This window comes from Odocoileus virginianus, chromosome 2, assembly GCF_023699985.2.
Source record: "Odocoileus virginianus isolate 20LAN1187 ecotype Illinois chromosome 2, Ovbor_1.2, whole genome shotgun sequence".
Lineage (NCBI taxonomy): Eukaryota > Metazoa > Chordata > Mammalia > Artiodactyla > Cervidae > Odocoileus > Odocoileus virginianus.
Window position 1 is genome coordinate 85,624,110 of NC_069675.1, and position 15,522 is coordinate 85,639,631.

Below are 15,522 nucleotides of genomic sequence, written 5' to 3' on the forward strand. Positions count from 1 at the left end.
CAGGCCTGCATTCCCTCCTCTGTAAGATGCCACTGCTGGAGGACTCAGCCTCCACAGCCCCCACACCAGCGATCCCGCAGCTTTAAGAAAAACGCAACATGCCTGTGGAGCCTGGAAGGATCATTAGGAATTTGACACCTGGAGGCGGAGGGAGACTGTTTCAGGGTCTAAGCTGGAGGTTGAGAAGTGTGGAGGCTGTGAAGAGATCAGCGTGGAAAGACGGGCTGGAACCCAGAAGAAACTAATGGAGCCTCGATCCAGAGGCACAGCTGTGACTTCATGAGCAGCGGAGTCTCAGACAGAAAGCTGTCAACTTTCTGGGTCAGTGGTGAGCCTGAAGCGGGGCAGGGAGTTGGGGAGAGACACCACAGAGAAGGAACAAAGATTGTCCTGGGATGTGACACACGCCTGAATAATTCTGGCTTCAGGACACCCACCGAAGAGATGATTTACCTTCAGGTGGAAGAGGCCCCTAACACAGAGGTCTGCACACTTTCCACCCATGAGCCAGGGGAGCAAAGAGCCTCTCTGTCCTGCAGGCTACCCCTCCTGCAGGCAGTGTGGACAAGCCTCACCAGGGAGGGGGGCCGCAGTGGCTGGCTGGCGGGGCCACTCTGGAATGATGGAGCAACTTCAGAGGAGCCAACCATGGAGGGTGGGTAGCAGGACACACACATCACCTGCCGCCATCCGGGTACCACTTCCCGGACGCAGAGACAGAGCATCACGGAACGGCCCCCTGCCTGCCTGTGAGGCTAGCAGGTCAGTGGGAATCCGAGAGGCAGTCTCTGCTGCTCCTTGGGTGCAGCTGGCACAGCCCCACCTCCCTCCAGATCACCTTTAGATGCTGGCACCCCAACATCAAACATGCCCTGTTTCAAAGGACTGCTTGAAAACTGACCCTTTGGAAACTAAAATATGTCCCAGGTGAACTGCTGTGCGGGAGGTGTTCCAAGGACAGACTTGAAGCCCTGTTTAACCGATAACCTAGCCTGAGAGACAGAGTCAGTGTTTTGGTTTGTAACCCCCTGACCCAGCGGCTCTGCCGTGTCCTGGCCTGCAGGGCAGAGCTGGCAAGAACAGGGTGTGACCCCAGCCGCGCTGACGTCCTTCCGGGGGCCGCACTTCCAGCTCGGTGCTTGCCCACCAGGTCGGGCTGCCACCGCCTGGGGAATCACGGCAGCCTTGCTCAGGTGACCCTGCAGACAGAGCGAGCAGACCCTGGGCTGCAGCTGGGCTTCCTCTCATCTTCCTGGGACACCCTCTTCTCTACAAGCAAACTGGCGAGGGTGGGGGGTGGGGGCGGGAGAGAGGCAAAAGAGGTCAGAGGCATTAAAACCAAAGAACTTGCGCTGGTGGGACCAACCAGAAGGTTCCAGAAGTGACAGCAATGCTGCTGCAGCTGGGGGTCTTGCTTTGAGCAGGATCCAGAGACAGGGTCACCCTCCAGCAGGACAAATCCATCACAGCCCCACTACACCAGCCCGAGGCTCCCTGCACCCCCCAGGCAGCTTCTTGCTGCTGCCAGGCCCAGCCTGTGACCCTGACCTCATCTGCCTGCCAACAGGGACTCATCCTCAAGACCCAGCCTGCCTTACCAGCTCCAGCAGGCAAACTCCTCACCATAACCCCCGGAACTGCGTGTACCAAGCCCAGCGCTAGAACAATCTGTGACTGGCTGCTTCCCAACCCCCAGACCATAGCCTCCTCAAGGACAGGGAATATACCTTTTTTCCAAGGGGCTCTGAGTTCCACGCCAGCTTTAGCCATGTACCGGGTGCCTGGCCTTGGACGCCATAAGGGCTCCTTAAGCCTCTTCACTCCCCTGTAGATCAGGGAAGGTAGTGATGCCTGTCCTTCCTACGGGCCGCCTCAGAACTAGGTCCACAGCACTCAGAGCACTTCCCATCAGCACCTGGTGATGGAAAGGCTAAATGAACATCCACTGCTTCCTGGCTTTCCAAAGTCAGACCCCAAGAGACTGCATTTCACCTAGTTGGCTCGCTTCATCACGCCATCCAGGAACTTATTTTTCTCCTAACACTGCATCCAGCTCATCAGTTTGCTCCTCAGAGAAAGCCCTGCTCTCTCTGCACCTGCTAATCAGGAAACTCCATCAGATCCAGGCTTTCGACTCCAGGAAAGAAGGAAGATACAGACTCTCATCATCAAGGAATGACCCTCTTCAAAGCCCCATCTCTCAACTTATCATCTCTGAGGAAAACCATTGTTCTGAAACTGATACATGTGTATAAATATTTATATATATGTAATTTTTTATCTTGCAAAATTTCTTAAAAATGGTTGCATTGTCAAGACTGATGCTCCTGGAAGAGACCTTTAAAGCAGCACATTCTTAATCCGGATCTTGACGATCATTTAGACCAACATCTTAGTTTCACAGTGGGAGGAAACTGGGGCCACACAAAGTAGTTAAGACACTTGCTCAAGGTCACAGAGCTGGGTCAGAAAGTTGGACAAGCTCTGTCCTTCAGCCGAACTCCCCAGCAGGTATACGAACAGTTGCTTCCATTTAATTTCTTCATCTAATTAAGAAAAGGTATCCATGTGTGTCAGTGATGCAGAAACAAAGGAGAGAGGAGACCGCTTCCAGAAATGACGACCTCGGATGACTCTTTCATCTCAAAGGAAAGAACTTCAACTCAGTCCTCGGTCCTCGAAGGTAGGAAACTCCCCCAAGTGAGTGTGGACAGGGTCCATCTTCCGTCGGAGCATTCCATTCTGCTCACTCCTGGCTGCCCTTGACTGTCCACACCCCAGGGACCCAGGGCAGGTCCTCGCTTGGCCAGATCCTCTGGAAGAGTGGCTCCAGACCAGCAGACCCCAAGCGCAGTGGACACATCTCCATCCTCTCAGTTTAATCATGGAGCCAGAGAAAGAACAGCAGACCATCAGGAGGCCTGGTGCTGGGCCCAAGCTGGCCACAGCCCTGTTTGTGGCCGGGCCCCTGACCGTCCCCCTCCAGTCCACAGAGTCCTCAGTCACAATGGGCGGCTGGGCTGGGGATCTGTGATGACCAGTGAGCTCTGTGATGCTCACTCTCCGTGTGGACAGACTTTCCCTGTCTCCACACCAGAGAGACAGAGGCTCCTAAGAGGAAAGTGAAATTTGCACAAAAGAAGGCGGTGGGGCCAAACCATGAACCACAGTGGAAAACACAGGCGACGTGGCTCCCGGCGTCTGGCCGAACGGCACGTTCACCCCGCTGGACACCAGCAGCTTCCACTGAAGTGTGGGAGGTCCCTTCCGAGTCCCAAACCACATGGAGTCCACAGGCCAAGCCCTGTACTCGGGCGAGGATCTGGGTGCGATAAGTGCCCTTGATTAAAACCAGGGCACTGGACAGGCTTATAAAACACAGGCGTTTGAAAGTGTTCATGCAGGTCTCAACACCCCCATTTTCCAGGCCCATGGGAGCCCACACCATCATCCACTGGCCACAGCTCTACCCTCAGCATCTGACTGGTTCATCCATTTCCCTTCCAAGGATCCTGACATTTGAACCAGAGCTTCTTTATACACAAACTTCCAAACTCCAATGGTGCTGGATCTCGAAAACTCCCCTCCCATTAAAATTAGGCCATTTGCATCTTGCTTTTTCCTGAGGTTCTCAAGCCCTGCACGACCTTTGATGAGAAGTACCAGGGGGACTAAAAGCCACACTTCCCACCCCTCACAGCTGCCTTTCCCACCCTCAGTGGGGGCCTAGCCCACTCTCTGAACCATCCAGAACCATCGATGACTTCCACTGCCACAGGATCAAGGCCATAAGTTGGCCTGGAATTCAACATTTCACCATCTACCCTCATCTAACCACACTAGTCATAATTCATTTGCACTCTAGAAAATAATAAAAGTAAGATTTGAAAAGGCACTAGGAACCTTTAGAAGACCAGGAAAGGGGGATCTCGGTTCCCTTTCCTGAGAACCTGCTCTGGGCACCATCCCAGAGGGACCACGTCCAAGGAGCACGGGAGCTGCAGGTCCGAGGGAAAGGTCAAGACGCACACCTGTGTCCCTTCTTTCCTCCGCTGGCCAGTTCCCTCTGCCCACCTAGAACCTGTCCCACCTCCAAGCTCTGACTCAGTTCCCTCTTTACCAGCAGTCCAGACCCTCCTTCCCCGGCCTCTCTGCCCTGGGAACTCCCAGGGCTCTCAGGCAGGCGGTCCTCACCTCGCTCTCTGGGTCTCACACTTTCTTTATCCACAGGGCTTATCTGCCCTGCCCCCCAGCCAGATTGCCTGGAATTCGTCCTTATCAGATGCCCAGGCCCCACTCCTGGGAAAGGGCTTCCTTCCCACCATCAAAGCAAGAAGTGAGTCTGTTTCCAGTTCGGAGACCAGATCCCCCTCACCCCACGAGGGGTGGGGGTGGCAGGACCCCCTGGGGATAGTCCCCTGGGGTTCCCTCACCCAGCCTTGAGGCCTGGCAGGAGGCCAGCATAGGCTATTTGTTGACTGGGCTTTTTATGATGATGTGCCTGTTCACTGGGAAGAGGGCAGGGAGAGAGAACTTTTGGAGCTGGACATCCACGAGATCATGAGGGCGCAGTGAGTAACCCCTTCCTCCTCGGGACCTGATAGCCCAGATTCGCAGGAGGCCCAGAGCTGGGTGCCCAGGACAGTGCTGGGGAACTGGGGAGCCTGCCGGAGGGTAGGATGGGGGAACGGGGGTGGCGGAGAACTTTCTGCGCGCCCCTGGGGAGGGGAAGGCTTGGAGGGACGCGGGCGGCCGCGGTCATGGGCGCCGGGATGTGCACCGCGGAGGACGCGGCGCCGGCCCACCGCGGCCGGGCTGACCTGGCCGCCGCCTGCCCGCGTCCCGCCGGATGGCCCCGGCCAGACCCCATCGGCCACCCCCGCCGCCCCCGGGACCCGCCGGAGCGCCGGGAAGCGGCGGCACCCGGGCCACCCAGGGGCAGGGCCGGGGAGGGGCCCCTGGCGGGGATGGATTGGCCGTCGCTGCTGCCGGATCCGCTCAGCACGGCCACCTCCCCCGGGGCCCTCGGCCGCGCCCGCCCCGGCGAGGCCGACACAAAGGGACCGCGCGTCACCCACCTGGTCCCGCGCGTCCGGGGCCCCGGAGGTGGGGGCCGCCGCTCCTGCTCGGCCGCGAGCGAGGCTCCGAGCGCCGAAGTCCGCGGTCTGAGGCCGGCTGTCCGCGCCGCCCCGCGCGGAGCCGCCCTTTATTCCCGCCCGCCCTCCAGCCGGGGCGCGCGGCCCGCGGGGGGAGACTGGGCGGCGGCGCCGCGCGGCACAAAGACGCGGGGCGCACGGGCTCGGCCCCCGCCCCGCCCGGCGCGCAGCGCCCCCTGCCGCCCGCGCGAGGCCCGCGGGGACCCCCGGCTCCCCCAGGACCGCCCGGACCCCAGGCCGCCAGGAGGAACGCCGCGGCCTCGGTTCGGTGGCGGCCAGAAGACGGGGACCCCGATGCCGACATTCCGGGGGCACAAAGATCCGCAAGCTGGGAGAGGAATGGGGGAGCCAAAACATTCTTAGCGCGGCGATAGAAACAGAACCGGGCCGGGCCGCCTCGGACCAGATCCGGGCTCCCGGAATCTGGGCTTCATGCCCCGGAGCGTGGGGACCGTGCGTAAAGGCGGAGGGCCTTTCTAAGCCAGCATCTCAACGCGCCAAAGGTCTTTGCCTCCGCGTACCTGACCTGCTGGACTGATGGAGCACCGGGCTTTTCCGGTCCTTCCGCTCTGTGGATTCCCGAGTTCCAGACTGGGCTGTTGACTTCCTCTGCTTTAGGGTTTCCAGCTTGTTAGAGGCAAAGGTATTTGAAGGTAGAATTTTTCTGTAAGATTTCTCCTTGCCACTCCCTCTAGTAACTAGAAGTTACACAGGTATTAAATACTGTTTCCAGCTTGCGTACCTGAACAAAACCTACTGATGTGTATGAAAGAATGCCTCCTTCAATACATAGATTATTCTCCCGAAGTATGGGAAAACCCACCCTCACCGCTTTTGTCCTTAACACCACACCCTCCAGTGTTGACTCTGCAGTCTCAGCCATCACCTAATGGACCCAGTGACCTTAACTGAGCAAGTTAGTTAACTTCTTTGGGTTTTGATTTTCTTATCTGAAAACTGCCAATGGTCATAGAGATCTTGGCAGGGATTAAATACGGCAAATAAGCAAAGAGCAATCTCAACATAACTGGAAAGTTGTAAGGATTCCATAATCCTTAACTGTACTTTGTCTCATTTCCCCCCAAACTACAACATTCTTAGCTATCTTGACACTGCATAATTTATCTTCCTCTACTACATACACATCTTTAAAAATAATAATAATAAATCTGCCTCATCTACACTGAGAAGTTATTCTGGTAACTTCTCAAATATGAATCCCTCCCCAAATATGAATGAGCGCTTTTGATGTCTCTGTCAAATTCTTTGTATAAATGTCATCATTCAAGAAAAAAAGGCACAATGGGAAGAATTCTAACAACACTTGGTTACTCCAGCCTCTCACCAGAAGATGAAAATGGTTCTGCATAAAGGCCTGAGCTTCACAGAAAATATATTCGGCCCTTCTGTACACAGGTTGTGGAGCCGGGAAAGCAGTGGTGCGATACTGCTTATGAATGAAGGGATGGATGGATGAGAGCAAGTATCCGGAGAAGTGATGAATGTGTCCACAGGGATGGAGGTGCTTCTGTAGTTAGCAAGGGTGTGGGAATCAAGCCTGGGGGAGGGGGGAGGGGGGCGGTTGGCAGGGAGAGGGTTGATGTACAAAACCAACCTCTTATCCAATTGTGTCATTGAGCCTTTGTGTCTCTTGCAAGTACTTAAGTAGTGATGTGTATGTGTCTGCATGTGTGTGTGAGGTCATTCCCATGTTTGTCTTTGTTAACCTGCTTGTTGTTGGGGAGACGGGGAAAGACAACATCATCACTGATAACACAGCTTGCAGCAGGCCATGCCCTGAATCTCAAAAATCTCAAGACTTTTCTCTATGATGTCTTCCTAAGTCATCACTGCTTTCCCCATCTCCAGATGTCTGGAGTTGTGTAATAATAGTTCATTTGTCTCCATGGCATCTGTTAGACTTCATGTTTTGGATATTTACTGTCTGATTATTAGGTCATAAGAGTCTGCAGACAAGAAATGAAGTAAAGTTTCTATTGAATTTCCCAGAGGGCCTTGGGCATAGTAAGTGCTCAGTAAATGTAGATGAGTCCTCTGCCCTGAGCTGTGTCCTTCCTAATTCTCTCCAATGAACTGCCTGTATCTCTCGAGGTCACATCCACCCATCACTGATTGATTTTCAGTCCATTCCTCTCATGGCTTTCAACCATCTCACCCAGACGTTTGTTGTGTCAAGCTTATTTTTAAAAATACCCACTGTTGCTAAGCGCTTGTGCCTGTGGGCAACATGACTCATCGTTCTGAAGAACCCCCTTGTTGATAACCTACTGAGGGCAAGATTTTGTGCTAGGTTGTTGCCAGGGAGTCAGTGCCCCAGCAAATGGTCCAGATGCTGGAGAAATGAAGTCCATCAGGAAGTTCCTTCTCTAGCTACAAAACTGAAGATCAAGATTCATTCGGTGGCTTAAATTTAAACCTTTTCAAGCAGTGGAGTTTGCATGGGTTCATAATCACACATTCTGAAGTCCAGAACACTCACATTTTTAAAAATTTTTTAAATTGCCTTAAATTCAGTTCCCTATTTCTGGAGAGTAGCAGGCAATTAAATGTCAGCTGTTACTCTGATTGTCTTTTCCTGGAGGCCCACAGGTCCCTGGGGGATTTTACGGTGCTTGGATCCAGAGTGTAACCCTTCATGCTCAGCCCATCTCCCTGTCTATCTAGCAGGCTCTTTCCTGAGCCCTGCAGTCCCTTCCAAGCAGGCTACATGTTTCTCTTCCAGGGGCCCAGCTTCCCAGGTGGGCCAGAAAACTGCAAGTTTTCTCACCTCCCAGGGCGATGCAAAGTCTCTGCTGCTCTCAAGGATTCTTAGGAAAGCTTTTCTTGTCCAACCCCTGCCTCCATTCCCACAAACACCTCCCCTCTTTCTTTCCCAGCCTTGTTGTTTTTCAGTCACTAAGTCATGTCTGACTTTGCGATTCTATGGACTGTAGCATACCAGGTTTCCCTGTCCTTCACTATCTCCTGAAGTCTGCTCTAACATATACCTATTTAGTTGATGATGCCATCCAACAATCTTATCCCCCACTGCCCCCTTCTCCTCCTGCCCTCAATCTTCCATAGGACTTCCCTGGTGGGCTCCGCTGGTAAAGAATCTGCCTGCAATGCAGGAGACCTGGATTAGATCCCTGGGTTGGGAAGACCCGTGGAGAAGGGAAAGGATGCCCACCCCAGTATTCTGGCCTGGAGAATTCCATGGACTGTAGATCCATCGGGTCGCAAAGAGTCAGACACAACTGAGTGACTTTCACTTTCACTTTCAGGGGTGAATTGTGTCTCCAGATTCACAGGTTGGAGTGTCAGCCTTCCCCACTTCCTGACATGAACTCGTATGGAAATAGGGTCATTGCAGATGGACTTAGTTCAGATGAGGACATTCTGACGCAATGAGGACATAGACTCAACGGACATGAGTCTGAGTAAACTCCGGGAGTTGGCGATGGACAGGGAGGCCTGGCATGCTGCAGTCCATGGGGTCGCTAAGAGTCATACACAAATGAGCGACTGAATTAAACTGAACTGAGAACATACTGGAGAAGAGTGGGCACTAATCCACTATGACTGGTGTCTTCATACAAGGGGTAAATTTCAAGGGACTTCCCTGGGGGTCCAGTGGTAAGACTCCTTGCTCCCAATGCAGGGAGCCTGGGTTCCACCTCTGGTCAGGGAACTAGTTACCACAAGCCACAACTAAGAGTTTTCATGCCACAACTAAAGATCCTGAGTTCTGCAACTAAGAACTGGCCTAGCTAAATAAATAAGTAGAAACAAATATTAAAAAACAAAGGGTAAATTTCAAAACAGGTACACAAAGGGGGCACTCTAGGAACATGAAGGAATGGAGATAAATTAATTTATGGAGATAAATTAAGCATCAGTGAACATTCCACCTGACCCCCGGAAGCTAGGAGAAGACCTGGAACAGCTTTCAGGTTCCTCTCAGCTCTCAGGAGGAACAAACCTTGCTGGCCCCTTAATCTCAGACTTCTAGCCTCTGTAAGTGTGAGACAGTAAACTTCCATCGTCTAAGCCACTCAGCCAGTAGTATTTTGTTTCAGCACCCCCCAGCTCACTAAACAAAACAACTACACTATGCCCATGTGTGACCATAATTTAGAGAATAGTTTCATAGCAAAAATAAAAATATCATACAAAAGCTGTAGAGTATGTGCTAATAGAAGATTTCCATGCTAATAAAAGAGCAAAAATATTTTTCTGGCACCTCTCAAGAAATAGAGACATTTTCTGTCTTGTTCGCCACTCAGCCCTGCACAGTAAGAACAGGTTCTGGGCACTTAATACATATTTGGTGAATAAAATAGGTGCATCTTGTCTTCCAGGTTTCTCTGCTAACTAGTCCTTCTACGTGGCTCAGATGCAAAGGCTACAGATGCCACATAAACATTTAAACCAGAGAGAAAGTTTCATCTCATCTTTTCTTTTCATGTCACACATAGAAACACTGAGGTTGAAAGTGGTCCTTGAAGTTCCCAAGATTACTGCCAACTAGTGACATACATGATGCTGTTACTTGCTGTTACTCAAGGTTCTTGGCCAATTCAGTTATTTTCATGTTTTACTATATTGCTTTTCTGGAATAATCAATAGGATATGACCCTTGTGGCTTGACAGAATTCTAACAGGTTTTCCCAACTCTCAAGGAGTGATTAAGTCATATTCAATATTAGATGGACTCACCTATAGGCAGAAAGTTGATGCTCACTGAACACCCATGAGCTACTGCACAGGTCCCAGCCCCTTGCAGTTAGGAAGGGGCATGTGACTCATTTTGTTCACTAAACAATCAGCAAGACTGTCACTTCTGGGCTGAGACAGAGAGAGGAATTTCAAGACCTCTAACTGGTCTGGCCGGTCCCCATTACAGTAACCACACAGTCACCCACTGCATGGTTGGACTGTACAGCGAGGTCAGCCTGAGTCCCTGGATTATCCCCTGTCGGGACGATTCCCAGGAGACATACACTCCTGTGTTAAGCTATGGGAGTCTAATCTATACTTACTCACGCATTTGTTACACACTGCTTTGTTGTTGTTTAGTCACTAGTCATGTGTAGTGAAAGTCACTCAGTCATGTCCAGCTCTTGCAACCTCATGGACTGTAGCCCACCAGGCTCCTCTGTCCATGGGGATTCTCCAAGCAAGAATACTTGAGTGGGTTGCCATTTCCTCCTCCAGGGAAATCTTCCCGACCCAAGAATCAAACCCAAGTCTCCTGCATTGCAGACAGGTTCTTTACCGACTCAGCTATGAGGGAAGCCCTAAGTCATGTCCACGTCTTTATGACCCTATGGACTGTAGCCCACCAGGCTCCTCTGTCCATGGGATTTCCCAGGCAAGAATATTGGAGTGGGTTGCCATTTCCTCCTCCAGGGGATCTTCCCAACCTCGGGATTGAACCTGCGTCTCCTGCATTGGCAGGCAGCTTCTCGACCCACTGAGCTGTTGAGTCACCAGTCACTCCTGGATCTCAGGGAAAGTCAAAGCACAGTGCCAGAGAAGGAGAGTAAGTCATCAAGTCTCAGAGGAACCCCCATTTGAAGCAGGCAGCCAGCTGTCAGAGAACATGGAAGCCTGAAAGGAACTGAGGATCAGAGAGTCAGAAGGCAACACCACGAAGAGCTCCTTTATCAGGGCGTGACCATGTGCTGTAACATCTTTTTTTGGTTGTGAAAGTCGCTCAGTCGTGTCCGACTCTTTGCGACCCCATGGACTATACAGTCCATGGAGTTCTCCAAGCCAGCATACTGGAGTGGATGGCCTTTCCCTTCTCCAGGGGATCTTCCCAACCCAGGGATCGAACCCAGGTCTCCCGCACGGCAGGCAGATTCTTTGCCAGCTGAGCCACGAGAGAAGCCGCCTGTAAAGTCTTACAGGTCATTAAAATACTGGCTGAGGGTGTGCGGGATGGCTGCTCCGTCCACTGCACAGGGCTTGGGTGAGGTTCGGCAGGTCGGTGCTGTGGTGCCTTGACCAGACCTGCCTACGGAACCAGAGCGCACACCCTGGGCGGCTGGCGTGCCAAGTATCAACAGCTCACTTCCTGGGAATCATCTTTTGCCAGAGAAGTCTGCCTCACCCAGATTTCTGGAGGCAGCACTTCTAATAATTGGTCCACTGGGAGTTAAGGCCTGCCCAGCTGCCTTAACTCTAGACTGTCCCGAAGAGTCCCAGTGACTGCAGCTCTCTTCAGCCTCATCCCAGGCTCTCTGCTCCCCACTCTCCCTGGGACCCCTTCAGAGAGCATCCTGCCAGCTTCCCTGGGGGGCTGACCCCCGGGCACAGGGCCGCGCTGGAGGAGCCCAGCACAGCCACACAGACGGAGCCAGGGGTCATCAGGAGGTTCATCTGGTTTGGTAAAGACTGGAAATGAGGGTGGGGGTGGGTCCTGGGAGCCCGGATCCACGGCGCCTTGGGTACCACCTGTGGATGGACAGTTCTGGGGAAACTGGTAGTAAGAATAAAACTGGGGGGATAGTGTGAAGGCCCCTAAATAGAGCGGGAGAGACCTTTGGAGACTTTTGTTTCTGTTTGCCTCTAAGAACCATTTGATTTCTTTGTGCGTGCGTGCTCATCGCTCAGTCGTGCCTGACTCTTTGTGACCCTGTGGACTGTAGCTCGCCAGGCTCCTCTGCCCATGGGATTCTCCAGGCAAAGATACTCGAGTGGGTTGCCTTGCCCTCCTCTGCCGGGGATCTTCCCGACCGAGGATCAAACCCACGTTTTCTGCATTGGCAGATGGGTTCTTTACCACTGTGCATCCTGAAAAGCCCTGACTTCCCTGATTTACTCTGCTATGATTTTAAAGCTACTTTATTTTAAGGAGATTATTCAATCCCCTGGAGCGCTCTATCCCTGGACAGTCTGGGGTCCTCTTCTAATATTTTGGAACTCGGTTCCTGGCTGTTGCTTTGATGTCTCCTCCGTGACTCTGTCTGGATCAGGGTGGGTGCCTGACCTCTCAGACTCCCCGCACTCTCTCTGTGTCTGTGGCCCCAGCAAAAGGCAGGACTGATCGCCGAGTTAGGATGGAAGAACTCAGCTTCCTCTTCCCTCCTCTGCCTTCTGCATGTGTATGAAGATCTGTATCAATTCTCTAGCTCCCCTTTTCCTTCCTGTCCCATGTCATATCTGTGTATGAATGTTAGATATCAGGCTGTATTTCTGAGAATCTCGTCTGATCACAGGATCTCGGGGTAAGGCCGCATCTTATTTCCCTGAAAGAAGACACACAATCACAACATCTTATCATTAAGAGAAGGTGCCACAGACTCTAGCAAACAAGCACACACCAACTGAGCAAATCCCAAAGACGCAAAGTCGGGGTCTCCTGGGAGTGGAGAGGCGTGGGGAGCAGCCCCTGTCAGAGCCTGGAGCCCTGGGCGGCCTCCCCAGCCTTACTGCCCGGTGGCCTCCCTGCCACGTGAGGGCAGGCCAGCAGGAACTCGTTACCTGCAGCCGGATCAGCTGTCACCTTGATCTTGGGCTTCCAGCCTTCAGAAATGAATGTCTGTTGTTTGCGGGGCTCCCAGTCAGTGGTGAATTATTAAGGCCGCCAGAGCTGACATGCCGCAGGTCAGGGTGGTGCAGACAAGACTGCAGTCAAGTGACATCTGAGTTATGCTGGAAGGAGCGACAACGTGTCCCTCGTGAAAATACACAGCTCCCCCTTCACGCACACGTGCACACACACACACACACACACACACATCTTGTAACAGCTTATGGGGAGGAGTTCTAGCAAAATTCACTGCAAAGCAAACCCCAAGAGAGAACTGACCAGTAGAAGCCAGTCTCCTCAGACACAGAACTCAGGGAGATTCAAGGTGAGACATTATGCTTTATCAGTTCAGTTCGGTCTTTCAGTCGTGTCCGACTCTTTGAGACCCCATGGACTGTAGCACGCCAGCCCTCCCTGTCCATCATCAACTCCTGGAGCTTGCTCAAACTCATGTCCATCGAGTCAGTGATGCCATCCAATCATCTCATCCTCTGTCATCCCTATCTCCTCCTGCCTTCAATCTTTCCGAGAATCAGGATATTTTCTAAAGAGTCAGTTCTTCACATCAGGTGGCCAAAGTATTGGAGTTTCAGCTTCAGCATCAGTCCTTCCAATGAATATTCAGGACTGATTTCCTTTAGGATGGATTGGTTTGATCTCCTTGCCATCCAAGGGACTCTCAAAGAGCCTTCACCAACACCATAGTTCAAAAGCATCAATTCTTTGGCACTCTTAAAAGAAATGAATATTTGATCTTCACCCCCATTCCTAGTGCAGAGCTCCTAAAACCCATGGAATTTCCTAAGTGATGATGGTACTGACCTAGGTTCCTAGACTCTAGTCGATAGAAATTGCTGAGAGGCCAGATGAGGATTTCAGGTGGCGATTTACTGGGGCTCATGCTCCAGCAGGAGGGAGTGAAGACAAGTAGCAAGTTCCCTCGTTCACTCCCCAAAGGGGGCGAGCTGGTCCCTTAAATAAGGTGAGGATGGGGGCAGACGGGTGGATCAGGAAGGAGGGGGTGGCTTGGATGGTCAGTGCACCCCTTAGGGCTGCTACCTGCAGGGGTCACGCACAGGATACTCCTTTTTTTTTCCCCCAGCTCCGGAAGTAGCATCTGGATTTTGGCCTTTGTGTATTGTGTGCATCGTTTGCCCCAGTTGTACAAGTGCTCAGTAGCTTTTAGCCCCTTTTAGTTTCTTCACGTCCTGTTGCCCTAGGAGACGTTGGTCCAAGTGCAAGCTCTCAGGGAGGGGGGCAAAGGGTTCCTGGTCCCAGGTCCCAGTCTCTCTCAATGACAAGAATACAGAGGTCTTTTGCTGTGATACAAAGCAGACTTTGGGCAGGCCCTAGGCCACTGATGGTGGAGGGTGATTGCCAGGACACCCAGTCATGTGATTGGAGCGTTAGAACTTTCAGTCCCAACCTCAGACCTCCAGAAGGGGGAGTGCAATCACCAGTGACCAGTGATGTCATGCTACAGAGTGAGTCCTCCATAAAACCCAAAGGGATCAGGTTCAAAGAGCCTCTGGTTTGGTGACCAGGTGCAGATTCAGAGTGACTGGTGCCCCTCCAGAGGGCACGCATGCTCTTTGCCCTTCCCCCACACCTCACCCTGTGCAATTCTTTCTTCCAGCGGCTATTCCTAAACTGCATCCTTTCATAATAAAGTAATAAACTGGTAACCTAGTAAGTACGGTCTCTTGAGTTCTGTGAGCTGGTCTAGCAGATTAATCCAACCCTAGGAGGGAGGTCTGGACCCTTCAATATAGCTGGTCCGTCATTGAGAAGCACAGGTGATAACCTGCAGTTGTGATGGGCATCTGTATTGGGGGTGGGAGAGTAAGGTGCCCTCTGGTAGAACTGAGCCCCTAACCCATAGGATCTGATGCTGGGTGTGTGCTATGGTATTGTATCTGACTCTTCACTACCTCGTGGACTGTAGCCCGCAAGGCTCCTCTGTCCGTTGGATTCTCCAGGCAGAAAAACTGGAGTGGGTTGCCATGCCTTCCTCCAGGGGATCTTCCTGACCCAGGGATTGAGCCTGAGTCTCTTATGTCTCTTGTACTGGCAGGTGAGTTCTTCACCACTAGTGCCACCTGGGTCTGATGCTACCTCCAGGTAAAGAGTGTCAGAATTGAGCTGCATTGTAGGACATCACGCTGGTATGGGAAAATTGCTTGCTGGGGTGGAAAAAACTCACACATGGGAATTGAGGGTAGAATCAGACAAGGGCAAGCCGAGATGGCCAGAGTTAAAATAATAAATCACTTATGGGCATTTTCCCAGATCCTCCAGGAATAAGTTTGCCCAGAGAAGTTTTGTTTTTATTATTACATGTATATTTTCTAGATAAAGTGAATTCCCAGAACAAGAGTTGCACTCACATTCCTAATCAAATTTGTAAACAATTCAAAACCCAAATCTGGTGGGTTTTTTTTTTCCCTTCAAATTAACTGTGGTTTTTTGGATACCATTGAATCTCTTCTCATCTTTTCGTGTGAATTGTTAAGAACTGGCTGTTCTCATTAAAGTGTAAGAATGCTCGTTGGTTTTAAAATCCTGCAGAAGCTATGTGGAAAATAAAATTGAGTAAGAACTCAATTCTATTAAAAAATATGCATTACTGGAAATATGCATGAAATGAGCTAGCAGTTGCCTCTTGGCCACTGTAATTATGGGTAATTTTTATTTTCTTCATTTTGCTGTATTCTGTTTCTCAAATATTCTCCAAATGCTTTTTCGTCTTAGAATCATGGGGGGAACATGTGGTTAAAAAGCCTTTCTCATCTTTCAAACCCAACTCAATGGCATCTGAGTTGAACT

The 15,522-nt window shown here is 51.7% G+C and overlaps 1 protein-coding gene and 1 long non-coding RNA gene across 6 annotated transcripts in view; one reads left to right on the forward strand and one right to left on the reverse strand.

The window, feature by feature from the left end:
- Positions 1-6,589, reverse strand: part of RNF144A (ring finger protein 144A) — a 127,005-nt gene extending 120,416 nt beyond the window's left edge. For 3 of the 5 annotated variants that reach the window (XM_070451952.1, XM_070451943.1, XM_070451947.1), the window contains exon 1: positions 5,079-5,273. The gene's annotated coding sequence lies outside the window, so the exon portion shown is untranslated. Of the gene's footprint in view, positions 1-5,078; positions 5,274-5,677; positions 5,855-6,501 lie in introns of those variants that run through there. The other 2 variants (XM_020912071.2, XM_070451997.1) reach the window with 2 other exon arrangements.
- Positions 4,294-15,522, forward strand: part of LOC139030202 (uncharacterized) — a 38,086-nt gene continuing 26,857 nt past the window's right edge. Inside the window, exons 1-2 of the long non-coding RNA XR_011482484.1 lie at positions 4,294-4,571; positions 6,573-6,678. This is a non-coding gene — a long non-coding RNA (uncharacterized lncRNA). The remainder of the gene's footprint in view (positions 4,572-6,572; positions 6,679-15,522) is intronic.